The sequence below is a fragment of the Procambarus clarkii genome, chromosome 21 (genome assembly GCF_040958095.1).
Source record: "Procambarus clarkii isolate CNS0578487 chromosome 21, FALCON_Pclarkii_2.0, whole genome shotgun sequence".
NCBI classification, from domain to species: domain Eukaryota; kingdom Metazoa; phylum Arthropoda; class Malacostraca; order Decapoda; family Cambaridae; genus Procambarus; species Procambarus clarkii.
The window spans coordinates 46,799,911-46,820,049 of NC_091170.1; the positions used below are offsets into that span (position 1 = coordinate 46,799,911).

At 46.7% G+C, this 20,139-nt stretch overlaps 1 protein-coding gene across 1 annotated transcript in view; it reads right to left on the bottom strand.

The window, feature by feature from the left end:
- Window positions 1-20,139, bottom strand: part of LOC123760680 (deoxynucleoside triphosphate triphosphohydrolase SAMHD1-like) — a 277,020-nt gene that overhangs the window by 73,595 nt on the left and 183,286 nt on the right. The gene's annotated exons all lie outside the window — the stretch shown is intronic.

Here is a 20,139-nt window from a genome sequence, read left to right on the forward strand (position 1 = left end):
AATTGTTTTCACATTTACTGCACCAAAATTTGGACACTATTGACCATAAACTAAAAATGTTATTATAGGGAATTTTAAATCCCACTGAAACTGACGATAATTAGCAATTACTTTTTGAATGCTATTCTTATAAGAAAAATTGAAAAATTTTGACCTTTATATTTCTTCGGCATATTCTTGTGTAATCTATTTAGTGCGTCAAAGTTCTTATGCAGTGAATGTGCTCATTATTTTAATAAATACTTGTGTTTTATTAAAAGCAACTTTTATTACTTTGTGTATGTTATTTTCTGAATAAAGAAATAAAAACTTATATGACTACTGCCGACTAGGTATTTCTACGAAAAACTATGCAATGTGCATAATATATAATAAATATTGTGTAAATTATTTCAGAACGTGTCAATAATTTATTACAAGCTATCATAATTTTAGGCTGCTCTTATGTATAATATTATTTTCTGGAAAAAGGTATTAAAACTTATATAAGTATATGAATATGTCCTGAATGTATTCTTCTATAAAACTATGTATAATGTAACAGATATTTATTTATTATATATTATTATGATATGAGCGGTCTATATGTTTAGCCTCTGAATAGCCTCATTAACCAGAGCGTGGGGCACATTTACCTGTTTTGGCCAAGGGCCCAAAAGCAATTAGATTGGGCCCTGGTGGCCGGGGAATGTTGGAGATGGAGTCCTTTCACTGGAGCAGCCAAGCTCACCTAGCGAGGCTCACCAGTGTGTGGTACTCGTGTACCACACAGGAGTTCAAGCTCGAGAGGGTTGGATGTATAAGGGATATAGGGAAATATTATTGTTAAAGAGTGTAAGAGAACAGATAGTATTATTGAGATAAAGAGTTTAACAGGATTTACAAATAGATTGGATAGGTATATTGACGAGAGTGGGTGGATTTTTACGGGACCCACCTAGTATGGGCCAACAGGCCTCAAGCGATGCTTCATAATTCGTAATTTCTGAATAGACTTGTGTGGCTGATAGCAAAACATATAAGTCAACATTATCTGCACAGTTCTCTCCTCCATACACTTGGCCTTGTCCCATGTTTGACCAAGTCAACATTATCTGTACACTTCTCTTCTCCATACACTTGGCCTTGTCCCATGTTTGACCAAGTCAACATTATCTGTACACTTCTCTTCTCCATACACTTGGCCTTGTCCCATGTTTGACCAAGTCAACATTATAAGGCTGCCTCTAACGTGGTGGAGCTGCAGACCTTCCAGTAGAAGGTTCTGAATATTTCGATGAAAAAGTTTTGTCAAGAGTCTAGAAAGCTTTTTCATATAATGAATTCTGTTATTAAAAAGTACCGATATACCCTAAATGTCAATATATTTTCTGGAATATAGTGAAGGGAAATATACCCATGCAGTGAAAACGCAAGGATTCTTGTCATTAATTATAACAATCCTTGAATATCTTCCCTCATTATGAGAAATAATATCTCTTCCTCCTCTGACAAGCTGAGATGTACTAATGTAGTGCATCAGAATTAATGCAGCTCTGATGGCTGTGCACTCCGAAATATACGCTACATGGACATACAATGGATACATTAAGTAGACGCCTTACACTTCATTTGCAAGACGGAGGTATTGAGCAGCATCATTGTAAATACCACAACACCATCCTGATTCGCCAAGGCCTAGTGAAAGATACGACAGTAATCACACTCTCTGACGATACTAGGAAACTTCATACTCTTGAGGCTGTGTTCATTCAGGAGTTGACACCAGTAATCAACATCCAGATGAATTTGATTCCATTAATACTAACACTTGTTTCCTTTGATATAACCTTGCCATTATGCAACTTAAGATAAAATACACAATACGGTGAGTATATCTTTATATATATATATATATATATATATATATATATATATATATATATATATATATATATATATATATATATATATATATATATATATATATATATATATATTATATATATATATATATATATATATATATATATTATATATATATATATATATATATATATATATATATATATATATATATATATATATATATATATATATATATATATATATATATATATATATATATATACAAGAGTTCTTACATGCCTGTATAGCCACTAGCATGCATAACGTTTCGGGCAGGTCTTTAATCTTAAATTTCCCGGGAATAAGACCCGTCAAATTTCTAATCAGTCTTTCATGAAGCACCATTCATCTGCGTGGAATATGATGGAATAGAATAAAAGCAAATTTGTCAAACATGAGCGGCCCTTAGTAAATACCAAGCTGTGAATAATTTATTAATCTTCATTTTCAAGATGTAAAAGACTGGCTTTTACGATTATTAATTCTAGAAATTTTCTTTTAATAGACGTCAAGATAATTTACTGATAGATATACCTGTGATCAAACTCCCTTCTTAAAAACTTATAACATATTAGCAACCCACCGTGACTGGTACTCTGCTCGACTCTAATGATTTATTGAATTTGCAGGACGAGAGCTCATAAAGTTCTTCTTTACATTCTTTAAGCACCACAGGAAACACTTCGTCTGACCCTACGGTCTTGTTTGGCTTCTATTTTTCTCTTAGTTTAAGAACTTCCTCCCTGGTCACCGCTAATCTAGTCAACTTGTTCCCTTCACACCAATATAGATTTGTTCAGCCTTATGCATACACTTTTAAGTTCTTATCTAGTAAATACAGACAAAACATTTGTTTAAAATACTAATCTCTGTCATTATCAGTTACCTGACCTGTCTCAGTTTTTAGCGGCCCTGTTCTAATCTCTGTTTGATATATCTGAACAAAATTCTTTAGGATATCCCTTTGCTTGCCCTGCAATATGAACTTCATAGTTTCCTTTTTGCTTTTCTTATTTCTTTTTGAACATTTCTCACTAGTTTAACAAATTGTTATCCTAAACTGGCTTCTGAATTATTAATCCTATTGGACAAAGCTTTCTTCTGACAAATATGGTTCTTGAAACCCATGTGGCTATCCTATTTTTCCCCCCATGGGGCGGGCTTATTGGGAAGCGCCACTCCTCCCGTGAGTACACACACCGCCATAGCAGCATATACAACACCCCCCAGTCGGGTATTGGGGGATGAACAACCCGATGGGTTGTTCATCCTGCCGCTTGTACCCAAACACAGTTGCGACTTGCTTAACTGTCTCAAGTGAACAGCTTATCAAACAAGAGATTAACATTTGTCGACCCTAAAGGTTTACGTTATCTTCCGGGTGCAAAATAGGGAAATCATTTAAGAACAAGATCTATATATGACAAATAATGTTTTCTCTAACTCAAATAATGTGGGGTTTATTATGCTACACATATTTATAGTGACTCTTAGATGCTCACATTTTCTCAGGTAGTGGTCAAGGCGGTGTCCATCACTCTCACCACAGATTTTGCAACTCTGTTGCTCAGCTGTTATGTCCACCCGAATCTCGATGGATATTTATGTCCAAGACGAATTCTCGCTATTACTGTTCCTCTCCCGCGGCCACCTCGAAGTTACAGTCCTGCTCCTGTGCCAGGTAAGTCCACTACGGGCTCACCATAGTTTCATAGTTTAAAAGTTCCAAGTGCTATTTGGAACTTTTGTTCTGAATAACTGAATATAAAACAACAACAACATCATCCCGCGGCCACCTCTTCGTCCGTAATGACTGGGATTGCCAGCTGCAACCAAATTGTACCAGCGCACCGATTGACTGGTTTGTTCTTCTATCTTTACCTTCTACCGTTACCTTGTCACGGTGAAGTTGCCTGATGATACCTCTAATTTGTTAGCAGTCTTAGGTATGAAGTATTCAATATGATCTCCATCAGCGCCTTCAGCAGCCAGCACGTCTGCTCGTTCATTTCCACGGATTCCAACATGGGAGGGGTGCTACAGAAATTTTATCACTTTTCCCTGATTGGTTGGTACCCTCACAGCTCTCTTGATTTCAGCGACTATCACAAAGTTTTTGCCTGTTTTTTACTAAGGTTTTGTAGTTCTGCTTTTAGTCAGTGGAGATCACAGCACTGTTAGTGTTTTTTAATACGTGCTTTTTATTCATTTCCGCTTTGAAAAGTATTATTCCTAATTACAGAGTATGCTGCACCAGCCCTGCTATAAGTAGGAAAGTATTTCAAGACACTTTTGCCTCATTTATTATAATAATAATAATAGTTTATTTAGGTAAAAGTACATACATACAAAATGAGTTACAAGCAGAATGTTGGATTTCTATATAGAGCAAGTATATACTATGCCTAAAGCCACTTATACGCACAGCATTTCGGGCATGAAAAGGAAAGAAACCTTAAAAAAAAAACAGTACAAAACATTCCCAATACAAACATAGCTGCATTCTCAGATAACCTAAGGAATCTTATCATATACAACAACCTCAACAAAAACCACAGCATTCTGGGAGGTGGCTTCAATATTGACCTGCGTCGTCAACAAAATAGTCCTCAAGTCGACTATTTCCTAAACAGCATGAACTCCTGTACGCTAATCCCCACAATCACCAAGCCCACCCGATTCACTCAAACATCCGCTACTACCCTGGATCATCTATGGACTAACATAATAGCTCCCCCCTTGCATCTGATATAATCACTGACAGAACAACTGACCACTATCCTACCTTCCTTGTAGCGAAGATGGACATAACACCACCAGCTAACAAGAAAGTTATCTTTAGGTTACACAGTGAAGCAGCAATAGGCAATCTCACAAAAGAACTCCACAATATAAACTGGGAATCTGAATTTAAAAATACACTGGATATAAATTCATTAACTAATCTCTTCCTTTCCAAAATTCTAAACCGTTACAATACCCATTGTCCTCTCCTCACCAAACAAGTAACTGGCAAAAGGTTAAATAATCCCTGGCTCATAATTGGCATACTCAAAGCAATTGACAAGAAACATGAATATGAAAAAACTTAGGGTTGGCCTAGTTGCAAAGGGAGTAGTTAAGAGGTACTCGTCAGTGCTTACCAGTATAATAAGAAGAGCAAAACTTTCCTATCATGAGACTAGATTCAAAGAAGCAAAAGGCAACATGAAAAGCACATGGAGAGCCATCTCTAACATCCTAGGAGCTAAACAACAGTCACATAACCAGATAAAAATCTCCAAGGATGGTTACACACCTGCAACAGATCTAGAAACAGCAATTGAATTTAATAGCTTCTTTTCATCGATTGGCGCTAACCTTGCCCGAAAAATCCCACGACTCAGACACTTGTTACAACATATCTTTCAGGCAGCTACCCAAACTCTTTTCTCCTCTCACCAGTCAGCCCTACAGATGTCGTGTTCATCCTTCACTCACTAAAAACCAAAGTTGGGAACATTAGAGAAATACTATCCATGGTATACAGGAGCGCCTCCCATGTCCTTGCGCCACCCATTGCTTTACTGCTCAACAAATCTCTAGAGTGTCAAACCTTCTCTGATATCCTTAAAATGGCAGGAGTAACGCCAGTTCATAAAGGAGGCAATCCGGCAGACATAAACAATTACAGAACAATATCAAATCTACCTATATTATCAAAAAATTGAAACAGTTCTTTACATACAGCTCTACTCCTATCGCATATAATTCAACATACTAAGTCCCTGTCAGTTTGGCTTCCACTCCCAAAAGAGTACCAATGATGCCATTATTAGTCTGCTTGACTTACTCTACTCAGCCCATGACAAAAATGAGTTTCCGACTGGACTCTTCATTGACCAGAGAAAGACCTTTGATACTGTTAATCACAACTACCTCTTACTTAAACTCCACCATTATGGACTCCGAGGCCTTGCCCTGAACTATATTCGATCCTATCTTAGTGATAGACACCAATATGTACCCATCAATGATATAACCTCTTCCACTCTACCATTAACCGTAGGGGTGCCACAGGGCTGCATCCTAGGTCCTTCTCTATTTCTTATTATACATCAATGATCTGCCTAATGTTTCTAACATGCTTAAACCTATATTGTTTGCTGATGATACTACCCTTATCTACTCAGACCCCAACCCACTCATATGAAATGATGTTGTAAATAATGAATTAAAAAAAGTCCACTTATGAGTGTCAACCAACAAACTCACACTAAACATAGGAAAGACCTACTACATCTTATTTGGAAGCAAATCTACAAATGCAATTCAGTTTCAGATAGACAATGTCAACATTAGAAATAAAAATGATGGAAAGTTCCTTGGCCTATACTTAGACAAGATACTCAACTTCAGCACCCACATACAACACATAACTAAGAAAGTCTCTAAAACAGTTGGTATACTTTCTAAAATCAGATATTATGTACCTTACTCTGCTCTCCTCTCACTATATTATGCACTAATCTATCCCTATCTTAATTATGGTATCTGTACATGGGGTTCAACCTCTGCAAACTACCTCAAGCCCATCATCACCCAGCAAAAATCTGCTATCAGAACAATAACAAACTCAGTTTTCAGACAACACACGGCCATCATGTTTAAATCCCTAAACATGCTAAACATAAACTCACTCCACACATTCTCTTGTGCCAATTACATTTACAAAACCCTTTTCTTAAGTGCAAACCCTGTACTGAAACTCTTCCTGGACATATGTAATAGGACCCATTATCACCACACCAGACATAAATATTTTTTTAATATCCCCAGAGTCAAACTAAATCTGTGTAAACTCTATGCAAATAAAGGGACCTAGTCTATGGAACTCACACCCTAACGAATTGAAAAGCTGTCAAACTTCTTGCCTAATTCAAAAATAAAACCAAAAAGTCCCTAATTTCATCATCACAGTTTCCTACCTAGTGCTGTAACTCGCACTGTCTCTAGTGCTACCCAATCCCTCAATATATGTAACTATGCCATACAACTTTACCATTGTAATCATTGCTGCTATCTTGTGTCATAATATACACATAGTTGGGTACATTATATCTTGCAATAATCCTCAAATTGTGCTAAAATGTACCTGTAGATAACCCTTAAATTTACTTTAATGTACCCACTTTTTTTTGTCAAATTGTTTATACAATATTTTTTTGTACTTTCATACAATGCATTTTTATACCTTTTTACAATGTATTTTTATTCTTCCTTACAATGTATTTTTATACTTTCTTACAATGTACCTGTAAACATTTTTTGAAATTTGCTAGAAATTACCTTCTTAAAATTATATCTTAATTTAAGGATCTGCCCGAAACGCTATGAGTGCTAGTGGCTTTACAAGAATGTAAAACTTCAAGTCTCTGTACTCTCATGAATCCAATGTACCTTCTAGTATATAAATAAATAAATAAATAAATAAATAAATAAATAAATAAATAATGTTACATGGTCAGATATAGACAAAAATACAAGTCACAGCTTCGTATCATCCTTTGCAGATGACACAAAAATCAGTATGAAAATTACCTCGGCTGAGGACATTGAAAAACTTCAAGCTGATATTAATAAAGTTTTCGACTGGGCATCAGAAAATAACATGATGTTTAACCGTGATAAATTCCAGGTACTCAGGTACGGTAAAAATGAGGACCTTAAACATAATACAGAGTACAAAACACAATCAAATGTACCCATAGTAGGATAACAGCATGTAAAGGATTTGGGAATAATAATGTCTGATGACCTAACGTTTAAGGAGCATAACCAAGCAAATATTGCGACAGCCAGAAAAATGATACGATGGATTACGAGAACTTTCAAATCCAGGGATCCCATCACAATGGTTGTACTCTTCAAGTCACTTGTGTTGTCCCGTCTTGAGTACTGTTCAGTACTCACTTCCCCCCTTCAGAGCAGGAGAGATTGCTGAAATAGAGGGAATACAGAGAACATATACGGCACGCATAGATGCAATAAAGCACCTAAATTATTGGGATCGTCTCAAAGCCCTCCAAATGTACTCACTAGAAAGAAGACGAGAGAGATATCAAATAATATACACCTGGAAGATACTGGAGGGCCAAGTACCAAATCTACACAGTAAAATAACAACGTACTGGAGTAAACGATATGGAAGAAAATGTAGAATAGAACCAGTGAAGAGCAGAGGTGCCATAGGCACAATCAGAGAACACTGTATAAACATCAGAGGTCCGCGGTTGTTCAACGTCCTCCCGGCAAGCATAAAAAATATTGCCGGAACAACCGTGGACATTTTCAAGAGGAAACTAGATTTATTCCTCCAAGGAGTGCCGGACCAACCGGGCTGTGGTGGGTATGTGGGCCTGCGGGCCGCTCCAAGCAACAGCCTGGTGGACCAAACTCTCACAAGTCAAGCCTGGCCTCGGGCCGGGCTTGGGGAGTAGAAGAACTCCCAGAACCCCATCAACCAGGTATCAACCAGGTTCATCCTCATAGGGCGGAGACCTCTATATTGGCAGGAGCTCACGGGCTTGCTCAAGCAGGTCAAGTTCTTCAAGGTAGCAGACTGATAAGTGATGCCATTTCGTGCTTTTTCTGTTTCTTCCTGTAAGTCGATCAGTACCCAGTTTTTCTTGGCAATATCATTGTAATGAGGTCTCTGGCTATCTATGATTGCCAGGGCTTCATTTTGAATGCTTTCAAATCTTTTCACGTCATTTTGGGAGTAAGTGTACAAGACTGGTGCGGCATAGTTTATGACGGAGCACACATAGGCTGTATACATAATTTTAAGCACGGCAATAGAGGCCTCAAGTTTATTCCAGGACATGGCTTTCAGTGCCCTGAGACGACTCTTACATGTTCCTATAAGTTGGTTGAGCTCTTCTTTCATTCCTTTGTTAGAACCAACAGTGACGCCAAGGTACCGATAGTGGTCAACCCAATCATGTGTTTCACCTTTAATTTGTAGTTCTTCATTTTCTCCCCGCTTGTGAGGAGACTATGTCTTTGTCCTGTTTGTGAAGAGAGTGAAACCGAGTTCAACACATTTCCTTCCAAAGAGGTCAGTGGACTGTTTATATTTTTCCAAGGTCGGAGCTCGCATTAGCACATCATCTGCATATCCCACTTGTGTTCCTTCCAGAAATTTATTATAGGCAATGGAGTTCATCAGGATGATGAATAGTGTGGGGCTTAACACTCATCCTTAACGGGGTCCCGAGTTGCTTACTCATTGTTCTCGAGACAGCTCAGTTGAAGCAGACCTTGGGTTCCCTTCCTGTGAGGTAGTCTTCAGTCCATTTCATGAGTCTTGACACCTATGCATGCATGCAAGCTCATGTACGATCTCAATCCCTTGTGCTTTATCTTCAAAGGCTCCTTTGAAGTCAATAAATACAGACTACTTAGCTGAGACATTTGCTAAGTAATTAACTATACAATTTGCTGTGTTCCGTCCTTTAACAAATCCGATGAATCCTTCCCCCTAGTGAACCTTTTTTAAGCAACAGTCGGTTTAAGATGATCCTTTCAAGCATATAGCCTGACCCACGAGGACAATCAGTTAGCGTGATCTCTCTTGTCCATGTCTGGTTGACCAGGCTACTGCATCCCACAATACTGCTAAGCTCTTACTCATTTACTTACTACTAACCATTAGAAGCAAATTTCTACCAATCGATAAATTTCGATTTGGTAGTCAATGTAACTAAACTTCTCAAATTGTAAGGGAGACCTATTTGTGGGAAAATTAGAATCATACAGTCCACTATAACATCATATACTCGGCTATCGTAAGAAATAGATTAATATAGAATACCGCTCAATACCACACATGAGCCCCACAGAACATCACACAGGTTCTGCACATGAGCCCCACAGGACATCACACAGGTGCTACACATGGGCCCCACAGGACATCACACAGGTATTACACATGGGCACCACAGGACATCACACAGGAACTACACATGGGCCCCACAGGACATCACACAGGAGCTACACATGGGCCCCACAGGACATCACACAGGTGCTACACATGGGCCCCACAGGACATCACACAGGAGCTACACATGGGCCCTACAGGACATCACACAGGTATTACACATGGGCCCCACAGGACATCACACAGGAGCTACACATGGGCCCCACAGGACATCACACAGGTGCTACACATGGGCCCCACAGGACATCACACAGGTGCTACACATGGGTCCCACAGGACATCACACAGGAGCTACACATGGGCCCCACAGGACATCACACAGGTGCTACACATGAGCCCCACAGGACATCACACAGGAGCTACACATGGGCACCACAGGACATCACACAGGAGCTACACATGGGCCCCACAGGACATCACACAGGAGCTACACATGGGCCCCACAGGACATCACACAGGTATTACACATGGGCCCCACAGGACGTCACACAGGAGCTACACATGAGCCCCACAGGACATCACACAGGTGCTACACATGGGCCCCACAGGACATCACACAGGTGCTACACATGGGCCCCACAGGACATCACACAGGTGCTACACATGGGCCCCACAGGACATCACACAGGAGCTACACATGAGCCCCACAGGACATCACACAGGAGCTACACATGAGCCCCACAGGACATCACACAGGAGCTACACATGAGCCCCACAGGATATCACACAGGTGCTACACATGAGTCCCACAAGACATCACACAGGTGTTACACATGAACCCCACAGGACATCACACATGGGGCTGCACATGAGCCCCACAGGACATCACACAGGTGCTACACATGGACCCCACAGGACATAGGAGGTGTTACACATGGGCCCCACAGGACATCACAAAGGTGCTACACATGGGCCCCACAGGACATCACACAAGGGCTACACATAAGCCCCACACAACATCACATAGGTGCTACACATGAGCCTCACACGACATCACACAGGTGCTACACATGGGCCCCACAGGATATCACACAGGAGCTACACACATGGGCCCCACAGGATATTATATAGGAACAACACATGGGCCCCATAGGATATCATAAGGGAGCTACACATGGGCCCCACAGGACATCACACAGGAGCTACACATGAGCCCCACAGGACATCACACAGGTGCTACACATGGGCCCCACAGGACATCACACAAGAGCTACACATGGGCCCCACAGGACATCACACAGGAGCTACACATGGGCCCCACAGGACATCACACAGGAGCTACACATGGGCCCCACAGGACATCACACAGGAGCTACACATGGGCCCCACAGGACATCACACAGGTATTACACATGGGCCCCACAGGACATCACACAGGAGCTACACATGAGCCCCACAGGACATCACACAGGTGCTACACATGGGCCCCACAGGACATCACACAGGTGCTACACATGGGCCCCACAGGACATCACACAGGGGCTACACATGGGCCCCACAGGACATCACACAGGGGCTACACATGAGCCCCACAGGACATCACACAGGTGCTACACATGGGCCCCACAGGACATCACACAGGGGCTACACATGGGCCCCACAGGACATCACACAGGGGCTACACATGAGCCCCACAGGACATCACACAGGTGCTACACATGAGCCCCACAGGACATCACACAGGTGCTACACATGGGCCCCACAGGACATCACACAGGTGCTACACATGGGCCCCACAGGACATCACACAGGAGCTACACATGGGCCCCACAGGACATCACACAGGAGCTACACATGGGCCCCACAGGACATCACACAGGAGCTACACATGGGCCCCACAGGACATCACACAGGAGCAACACATGGGCCCCACAGGACATCACACAGGAGCAACACATGGGCCCCGCAGGACATCACACAGGTGCTACCCATGGGCCCCACAGGATATCACAAAGGGGCTACACACATGGGCCCCAAAGGATATTATATAGGAACAACACATGGGCCCCATAGGATATCATAAGGGAGCTACACATGGGCCCCACAGGACATCACACAGGAGCTACACATGGGCCCCACAGGACATCACACAGGTGCTACACATGGGCCCCACAGGACATCACACAAGAGCTACACATGGGCCCCACAGGACATCACACAGGAGCTACATATGGGTCCCACAGGACATCACACAGGAGCTACACATGGGCCCCACAGGACATCACACAGGAGCTACACATGGGCCCCACAGGACATCACACAGGTATTACACATGGGCCCCACAGGACATCACACAGGAGCTACACATGAGCCCCACAGGACATCACACAGGTGCTACACATGGGCCCCACAGGACATCACACAGGTGCTACACATGGGCCCCACAGGACATCACACAGGTGCTACACATGGGCCCCACAGGACATCACACAGGAGCTACACATGAGCCCCACAGGACATCACACAGGAGCTACACATGAGCCCCACAGGACATCACACAGGAGCTACACATGAGCCCCACAGGATATCACACAGGTGCTACACATGAGTCCCACAAGACATCACACAGGTGTTACACATGAACCCCACAGGACATCACACATGGGGCTGCACATGAGCCCCACAGGACATCACACAGGTGCTACACATGGACCCCACAGGACATAAGAGGTGTTACACATGGGCCCCACAGGACATCACAAAGGTGCTACACATGGGCCCCACAGGACATCACTCAAGGGCTACACATAAGCCCCACAGAACATCACATAGGTGCTACACATGAGCCTCACACGACATCACACAGGTGCTACACATGGGCCCCACAGGATATCACACAGGAGCTACACACATGGGCCCCACAGGATATTATATAGGAACAACACATGGGCCCCATAGGATATCATAAGGGAGCTACACATGGGCCCCACAGGACATCACACAGGAGCTACACATGGGCCCCACAGGACATCACACAGGTGCTACACATGGGCCCCACAGGACATCACACAAGAGCTACACATGGGGCCCACAGGACATCACACAGGAGCTACACATGGGCCCCACAGGACATCACACAGGAGCTACACATGGGCCCCACAGGACATCACACAGGTGCTACACATGGGCCCCACAGGACATCACACAGGGGCTACACATGGGCCCCACAGGACATCACACAGGGGCTACACATGAGCCCCACAGGACATCACACAGGTGCTACACATGGGCCCCACAGGACATCACACAGGGGCTACACATGGGCCCCACAGGACATCACACAGGGGCTACACATGAGCCCCACAGGACATCACACAGGTGCTACACATGAGCCCCACAGGACATCACACAGGTGCTACACATGGGCCCCACAGGACATCACACAGGTGCTACACATGGGCCCCACAGGACATCACACAGGAGCTACACATGGGCCCCACAGGACATCACACAGGAGCTACACATGGGCCCCACAGGACATCACACAGGAGCTACACATGGGCCCCACAGGACATCACACAGGAGCAACACATGGGCCCCACAGGACATCACACAGGAGCAACACATGGGCCCCGCAGGACATCACACAGGAGCTACACATGGGCCCCACAGGACATCACACAGGAGCTACACATGGGCCCCACAGGACATCACACAGGAGCTACACATGAGCCGTTGACCAGACCACACACTAGAAATTGAAGGGACGACGACGTTTCGACAGGGGCTACACATGGGCCCCTGTTACACTCAAACTTTCGGTGTCGCTATGGGTTCCCCTCTCTCCCCTGTTCTTGCTAATTTCTACATGGAATACTTCGAAACTGTTCTTCTTCCTTCTTTTGATACTCGTCCCTCTCTCTGGCTTCGCTATGTTGATGACATTTTTGCTTTATGGCCTCATGACCTTAATCTTTTCCAGCCTTTCCTCACCTCTCTTAACAATCTGGCTCCTTCTATCCATTTCAAAGTTGAGTGGGAATCTAATTCCCTCCTTCCTTTTCTTGATGTTCATGTTCACAGCTCTGTGTCTGGGTTCTCTTTCTCTGTCTACCGTAAACCCATGCATAGTGGCATGTACATTCACTTCTTTTCCTACCATCCTCCTTCAGTTAAGAAAAGTGTCCTCGTCTCTCTCTTCCTCCGCGCTCTACGCATCAGCGACCCTCAGTTTCTTGATTCTGAAATTGCCTTTATCTACAAATCATTCTCTCGCCTTGGTTATCCTTTGCATTTCATCAACTGTGCCCACTCTCAAGCAAAACGAAATTTCTTTCATCCTAAACCTGCTTCCAACACTAGTAGCACTGTACTATGCCTTCCCTTCATATCTGAACTCAAAACTTTTACCAATACCTTTCGTCCTCTTGACATTAAACTCGCCTTTCGACAAACTAACACACTTCGCAGCAATCTAGTTCACACTGCTCCTCCTGCTTCTAATGCTGCTGGTGTCTACTCTATTTCCTGTTCATCTTGTCCTCTCCAATACTTTGGCGAAACTGGCCGTACACTGAATGACAGACTTAAAGAACACAAGAGAAGTGTTAAGTCTGCTGACTCTAACAATGCTCTCTTCTGCCATGTGAGGGATTCTAATCATCCCATTGATTGGTCTTCCTCCAAATTAATCTTTCCTGCCTCTACTCTACACAGACGCCGTCTTGTAGAATCGGCTCTTATACACAATGTACCCAACATGAACTTGAGTCCTGGCTTTGTTGCTGTGGACTCTTCCCTTTCACAGTATATACTCAAATGCTCTAATCTTTCTAACAAACGTGACTTAACATAAGCTTTCCCCCTTCCATTTCTTTCTTTCTCTTTCCCTTTCTTTCTCTCTTCTCCCTTTTTCTGTTCATTGTCTTCTACGCTCCCTTGCTATCCTCTTCTTATTCCTATTACTATCTCCTACAATGGTTATAATAGGAGCTGCCTCGTATGGGCCAATAGGCCTGCTGCAGTTCTCATTACTACTATCCCCTACACCTGACTTTCCTCCTCAGCTCTCTCTTGCCTATTTAATGCCTGTCCCTACCTGTCCTCATCACAATCGACTTGAGAATGGTCCAGGACGGACCGAAACGTCGTCGTCCCTTCAATTTCTAGTGTGTGGTCTGGTCAACATACTTCAGCCACGTTATTGTGACTCATCGCCTGCATACACATGAGCCCCACAGGACATCACACAGGAGCTACACATGAGTCCCACAGGACATCACACATGGGGCTACACATGAGCCCCACAGGACATCACACAGGAGCTACACATGAGTCCCACAGGACATCACACATGGGGCTACACATGAGCCCCACAGGACATCACACAGGTGCTACACATGGACCCCACAGGACATAAGAGGTGTTACACATGGGCCCCACAGGACATCACAAAGGTGCTACACATGGGCCCCACAGGACATCACACAAGGGCTACACATAAGCCCCACAGAACATCACATAGGTGCTACACATGAGCCTCACACGACATCACACAGGTGCTACACATGAGCCCCACAGGACATCACAGGTGTTACACATGGGCCCCAAAGAACATCACAAAGGTGCAACACATGGGCCCCACAGGACATCACACAGGAGCTACACATGAGCCCCACAGGACATCACAGGTGTTACACATGGGACCCAAAGGACATCACAAAGGTGCTACACATGGGCCCCACAGGACATCACACAGGTGCTACACATGGGCCCCACAGGACATCACAAAGGTGCTACACATGGGCCCCACAGGACATCACACAGGTGCTACACATGGGCCCCACAGGACATCACACAGGTGCTACACATGAGCCCCACAGGGCCTCGTAGCCTGGTGGATAGCGCGCAGTACTCGTAATTCTGTGGCGCGGGTTCGATTCCCACACGAGGCAGAAACAAATGGGCAAAGTTTCTTTCACTCTAAGTTCCCCTGTTACCTAGCAGTAAATAGGTACCTGGGAGTTAGTCAGCTGTCACGGGCTGCTTCCTGGGGTGTGTGTGTGTGTGGTGTGGGAAAAAAAAAGTAGTTAGTAAGTTAGTAGTTAGTTAGTAAACAGTTGATTGACAGTTGAGAGGCGGGCCGCAAGAGCAAAGCTCAACCCCCGCAAAAACACAACTAGTAAACACAACTAGTAAACACAGGACATCACAGGTGTTACACATGGGCCCCAAAGGACATCACAGAGGTGCTACACATGGGCCCCACAGGACATCACACAGGAGCTACACATGAGGCCCACAGGACATCACACAGGTGGCTACGCATGGGCCCCACAGGACATCACACAGGAGCTACACATGAGCCCCACAGGACACTGGGGACCACACAGGTGGCTACACTGGGGACCACACAGGTGGCTACACTGGGGACCACACAGGTGGCTACACTGGGGACCACACAGGTGGCTTCACTGGGGCCCACACAGGTGGCTACACTGGAGACCACACAGGTGGCTACACTAGGGACCACACAGGTGGCAACACTGGGGACCACACAGGTGGCTACACTGGGGCCCACACAGGTGGCTACACTGGGGCCCACACAGGTGGCTACACTGGGGCCCACACAGGTGGCTACACTGGGGACCACACAGGTGGCTACATCGGGGCCCACACAGGTGGCTACACTAGGTATCACACAGGTGGCTACACTGGGGACCATTCAGGCGGCTTCACTGGGGCCCACACAGGTGGCTACACTAGGGACCACACAGGTGGCTACACTGGGGACCACACAGTTGGATACACTGAGGACCACACAGGTGGCTACTCTGGGGACCACACAGTTGGATACACTGAGGACCACACAGGTGGCTACACTAGGGACCACACAGGTGGCTACACTGGGGACCACACAGTTGGATACACTGAGGACCACACAGGTGGCTACACTGGGGATAACACAGGTGGCTACTCTGGGGACCACACAGGTGGCTACTCTTGGGACCACACAGGTGGCTACACTGGGGACCACACAGTTGGATACACTGGGGACCACACAGGTGGATGCACTAGGGACCACACAGGTGGCTACACTGGGGACCACACAGGTGACTACACTGGAGACCACACAGGTGGCTTCACTAGGAACCAAACAGGTGACCACACTGGGGACCACACAGGTGGCTTCACTAGGAACCACACAGGTGACTACACTGGGGATAACACAGGTGGATATACAAGGGACCACACAGGTGGATGCACTAAGGACCACACAGGTGGCTACTCTGGGGACCACACAGGTGGATACACTGGGGACCACACAGGTGGCTACACTGGGGACCACACAGGTGGCTACACTAGGGACCACACAGGTGACCACACTGGGGACCACACAGGTGGCTTCACTAGGAACCACACAGGTGACTACACTGGGGAATACACAGGTGGCTACACTGGGGACCACACAGTTGGATACACTGAGGACCACACAGGTGGCTGCTCTGGGTACCACACAGGTACCACACACCACAAACTGGGGACCACACAGGTGGCTACACTAGAGACCACACAGGTGACTACACTGGGGACCACACAGGTGGCTTCACTAGGAACCACACAGGTGACTACACTGGGGAACACACTGGTGGCTACACTGGGGACCACACAGGTGGCTTCACTAGGGACCACACAGGAGGCTACACTAGGGACCACACTGGTGGCTACACTGGGGACCACACAGGTGGCTTCACTAGGGACCACACAGGAGGCTACACTAGGGACCACACTGGTGGCTACACTGGGGACCACACAGGTGGCTACACTGGGGACCACACAGGTGGCTACATTGGGGATCACACAGGTGGCTACACTGGAGACCACACAGGTGGCTACACTGGGGACTACACAGGTGGCTACTCTGGGGACCACACAGATGGCTACACTGGGGACCACACAGGTGGCTACACTGGTGGGCCACACAGAGACCACACAGGGACCACATAGGTGGCTACACTGAGGACCACACAGGTGCCTACACTTGGGACCACACAGTTGGATACACTGAGGACCACACAGGTGGCTACACTGGGGACTACACTGGGGACCTCACAGGTGGATGCACTAGGGACCACACAGGTGGCTACTCTGGGGACCACACAGGTGGCTACACTGAGGACCACACAGGTGGCTACACTGGGGACCACACAGGTGGCTACACTGGGGACTACACTGGGGACCACACAGGTGGCTACACTGGGTGGCTACTCTGGGGACCACACAGGTGGCTACACTGAGGACCACACAGGTGGCTACACTGGGGACCACACAGGTAGCTACACTAGGGACCACACAGGTGACTACACTGGGGACCACACAGGTGGCTTCACTAGGAACCACACAGGTGACTACACTGGTGGCTACACTGGGGAATACACAGGTGGCTACACTGGGGACCACACAGTTGGATACACTGAGGACCACACAGGTGACTACACTGGGGAATACACAGGTGGCTACACTGGGGACCACACAGTTGGATACACTGAGGACCACACAGGTGACTACACTGGGGAATACACAGGTGACTACACTGCGGACCACACAGGTGGCTTCACTAGGAACCACACAGGTGACTACACTGGGGACCACACTGGTGGCTACACTGGGGACCACACAGGTGGCTACGCTAGGGACCACACAGGTGGCTACACTAGGGACCACACTGGTGGCTACACTGGGGACCACACAGGTGGCTACACTGGGGAACACACAGGTGGATACACTGGGGACCACACAGGTAGCTACACTAGGGACCACACAGGTGACTACACTGGGGACCACACAGGTGGCTTCACTAGGAACCACACAGGTGACTACACTGGTGGCTACACTGGGGAATACACAGGTGGCTACACTGGGGACCACACAGTTGGATACACTGAGGACCACACAGGTGACTACACTGGGGAATACACAGGTGGCTACACTGGGGACCACACAGTTGGATACACTGAGGACCACACAGGTGACTACACTGGGGAATACACAGGTGGCTACACTGGGTACCACACAGGTGGCTACACTGGGGACCACACAGGTGGCTACACTAGGGACCACACAGGTGACTACACTGCGGACCACACAGGTGGCTTCACTAGGAACCACACAGGTGACTACACTGGGGACCACACTGGTGGCTACACTGGGGACCACACAGGTGGCTACGCTAGGGACCACACAGGTGGCTACACTAGGGACCACACTGGTGGCTACACTGGGGACCACACAGGTGGCTACACTGGGGAACACACAGGTGGATACACTGGGGACCACACAGGTGGCTTCACAGGGGTCTACACAGGTGGCTACACTGGGGACCACACAGGTGGCTACATTGGGGATCACACAGGTGGCTACACTGGGGACCACACAGGTGGCTACACTGGGGACTACACAGGTGGCTACTCTGGGGCCCACACAGGTGGCTACACTGGGGAATACACAGGTGGCTACTCTGGGGACCACACAGGTGGCTACACTGGGGACCACACAGGTGGTTACACAGGTGGCTACACTTGGGACCACACAGGTGGCTATACAGGGGACCACACAGGGACCACAAAGGTGACTTTACTTTGGACCACACAGGGACCACACAGGGACCACACAGGGGCCACACAGGGACCACACAGGGGCCACACAGGGACCGCACAGGGACCACACAGGGGCCACACAGGGACCACACAGGGTCCACACAGGGACCACACAGAGGCCACACAGGGACCACACAGGGGCCACACAGGGGCCACACAGGGACCACACAGGGACCACACAGGGCACCACACAGGGGCCACACAGGGGCCACACAGGGGCCACACAGGGACCACACAGGGACCACACAGGGGCCACACAGGGGCCACACAGGGACCACACAGGGACCACACAGGGCACCACACAGGGGCCACACAGGGGCCACACAGGGACCACACAGGGGCCACACAGGGCACCACACAGGGGCCACACAGGGACCACGCAGGGGCCACACAGGGCACCACACAGGGCACCACACAGGGACCACACAGGGCACCACACAGGGGCCACACAGGTGGCTACACAGGGGACCACACAGCTGGCTACACTGGGGACCACACAGGTGGCTACACTGGGACCACACATGGAATACACAGGGTTCACATAGGTGGCTACTCTGGGGACCACAAAGGAACCACACAGAGACCACACAGGGACCACATAGGGACCACACAGGGACCACACAAGAACCACTCAGGAGGTTACACTGTGGACCACACAGGGACCACAGAAGGACC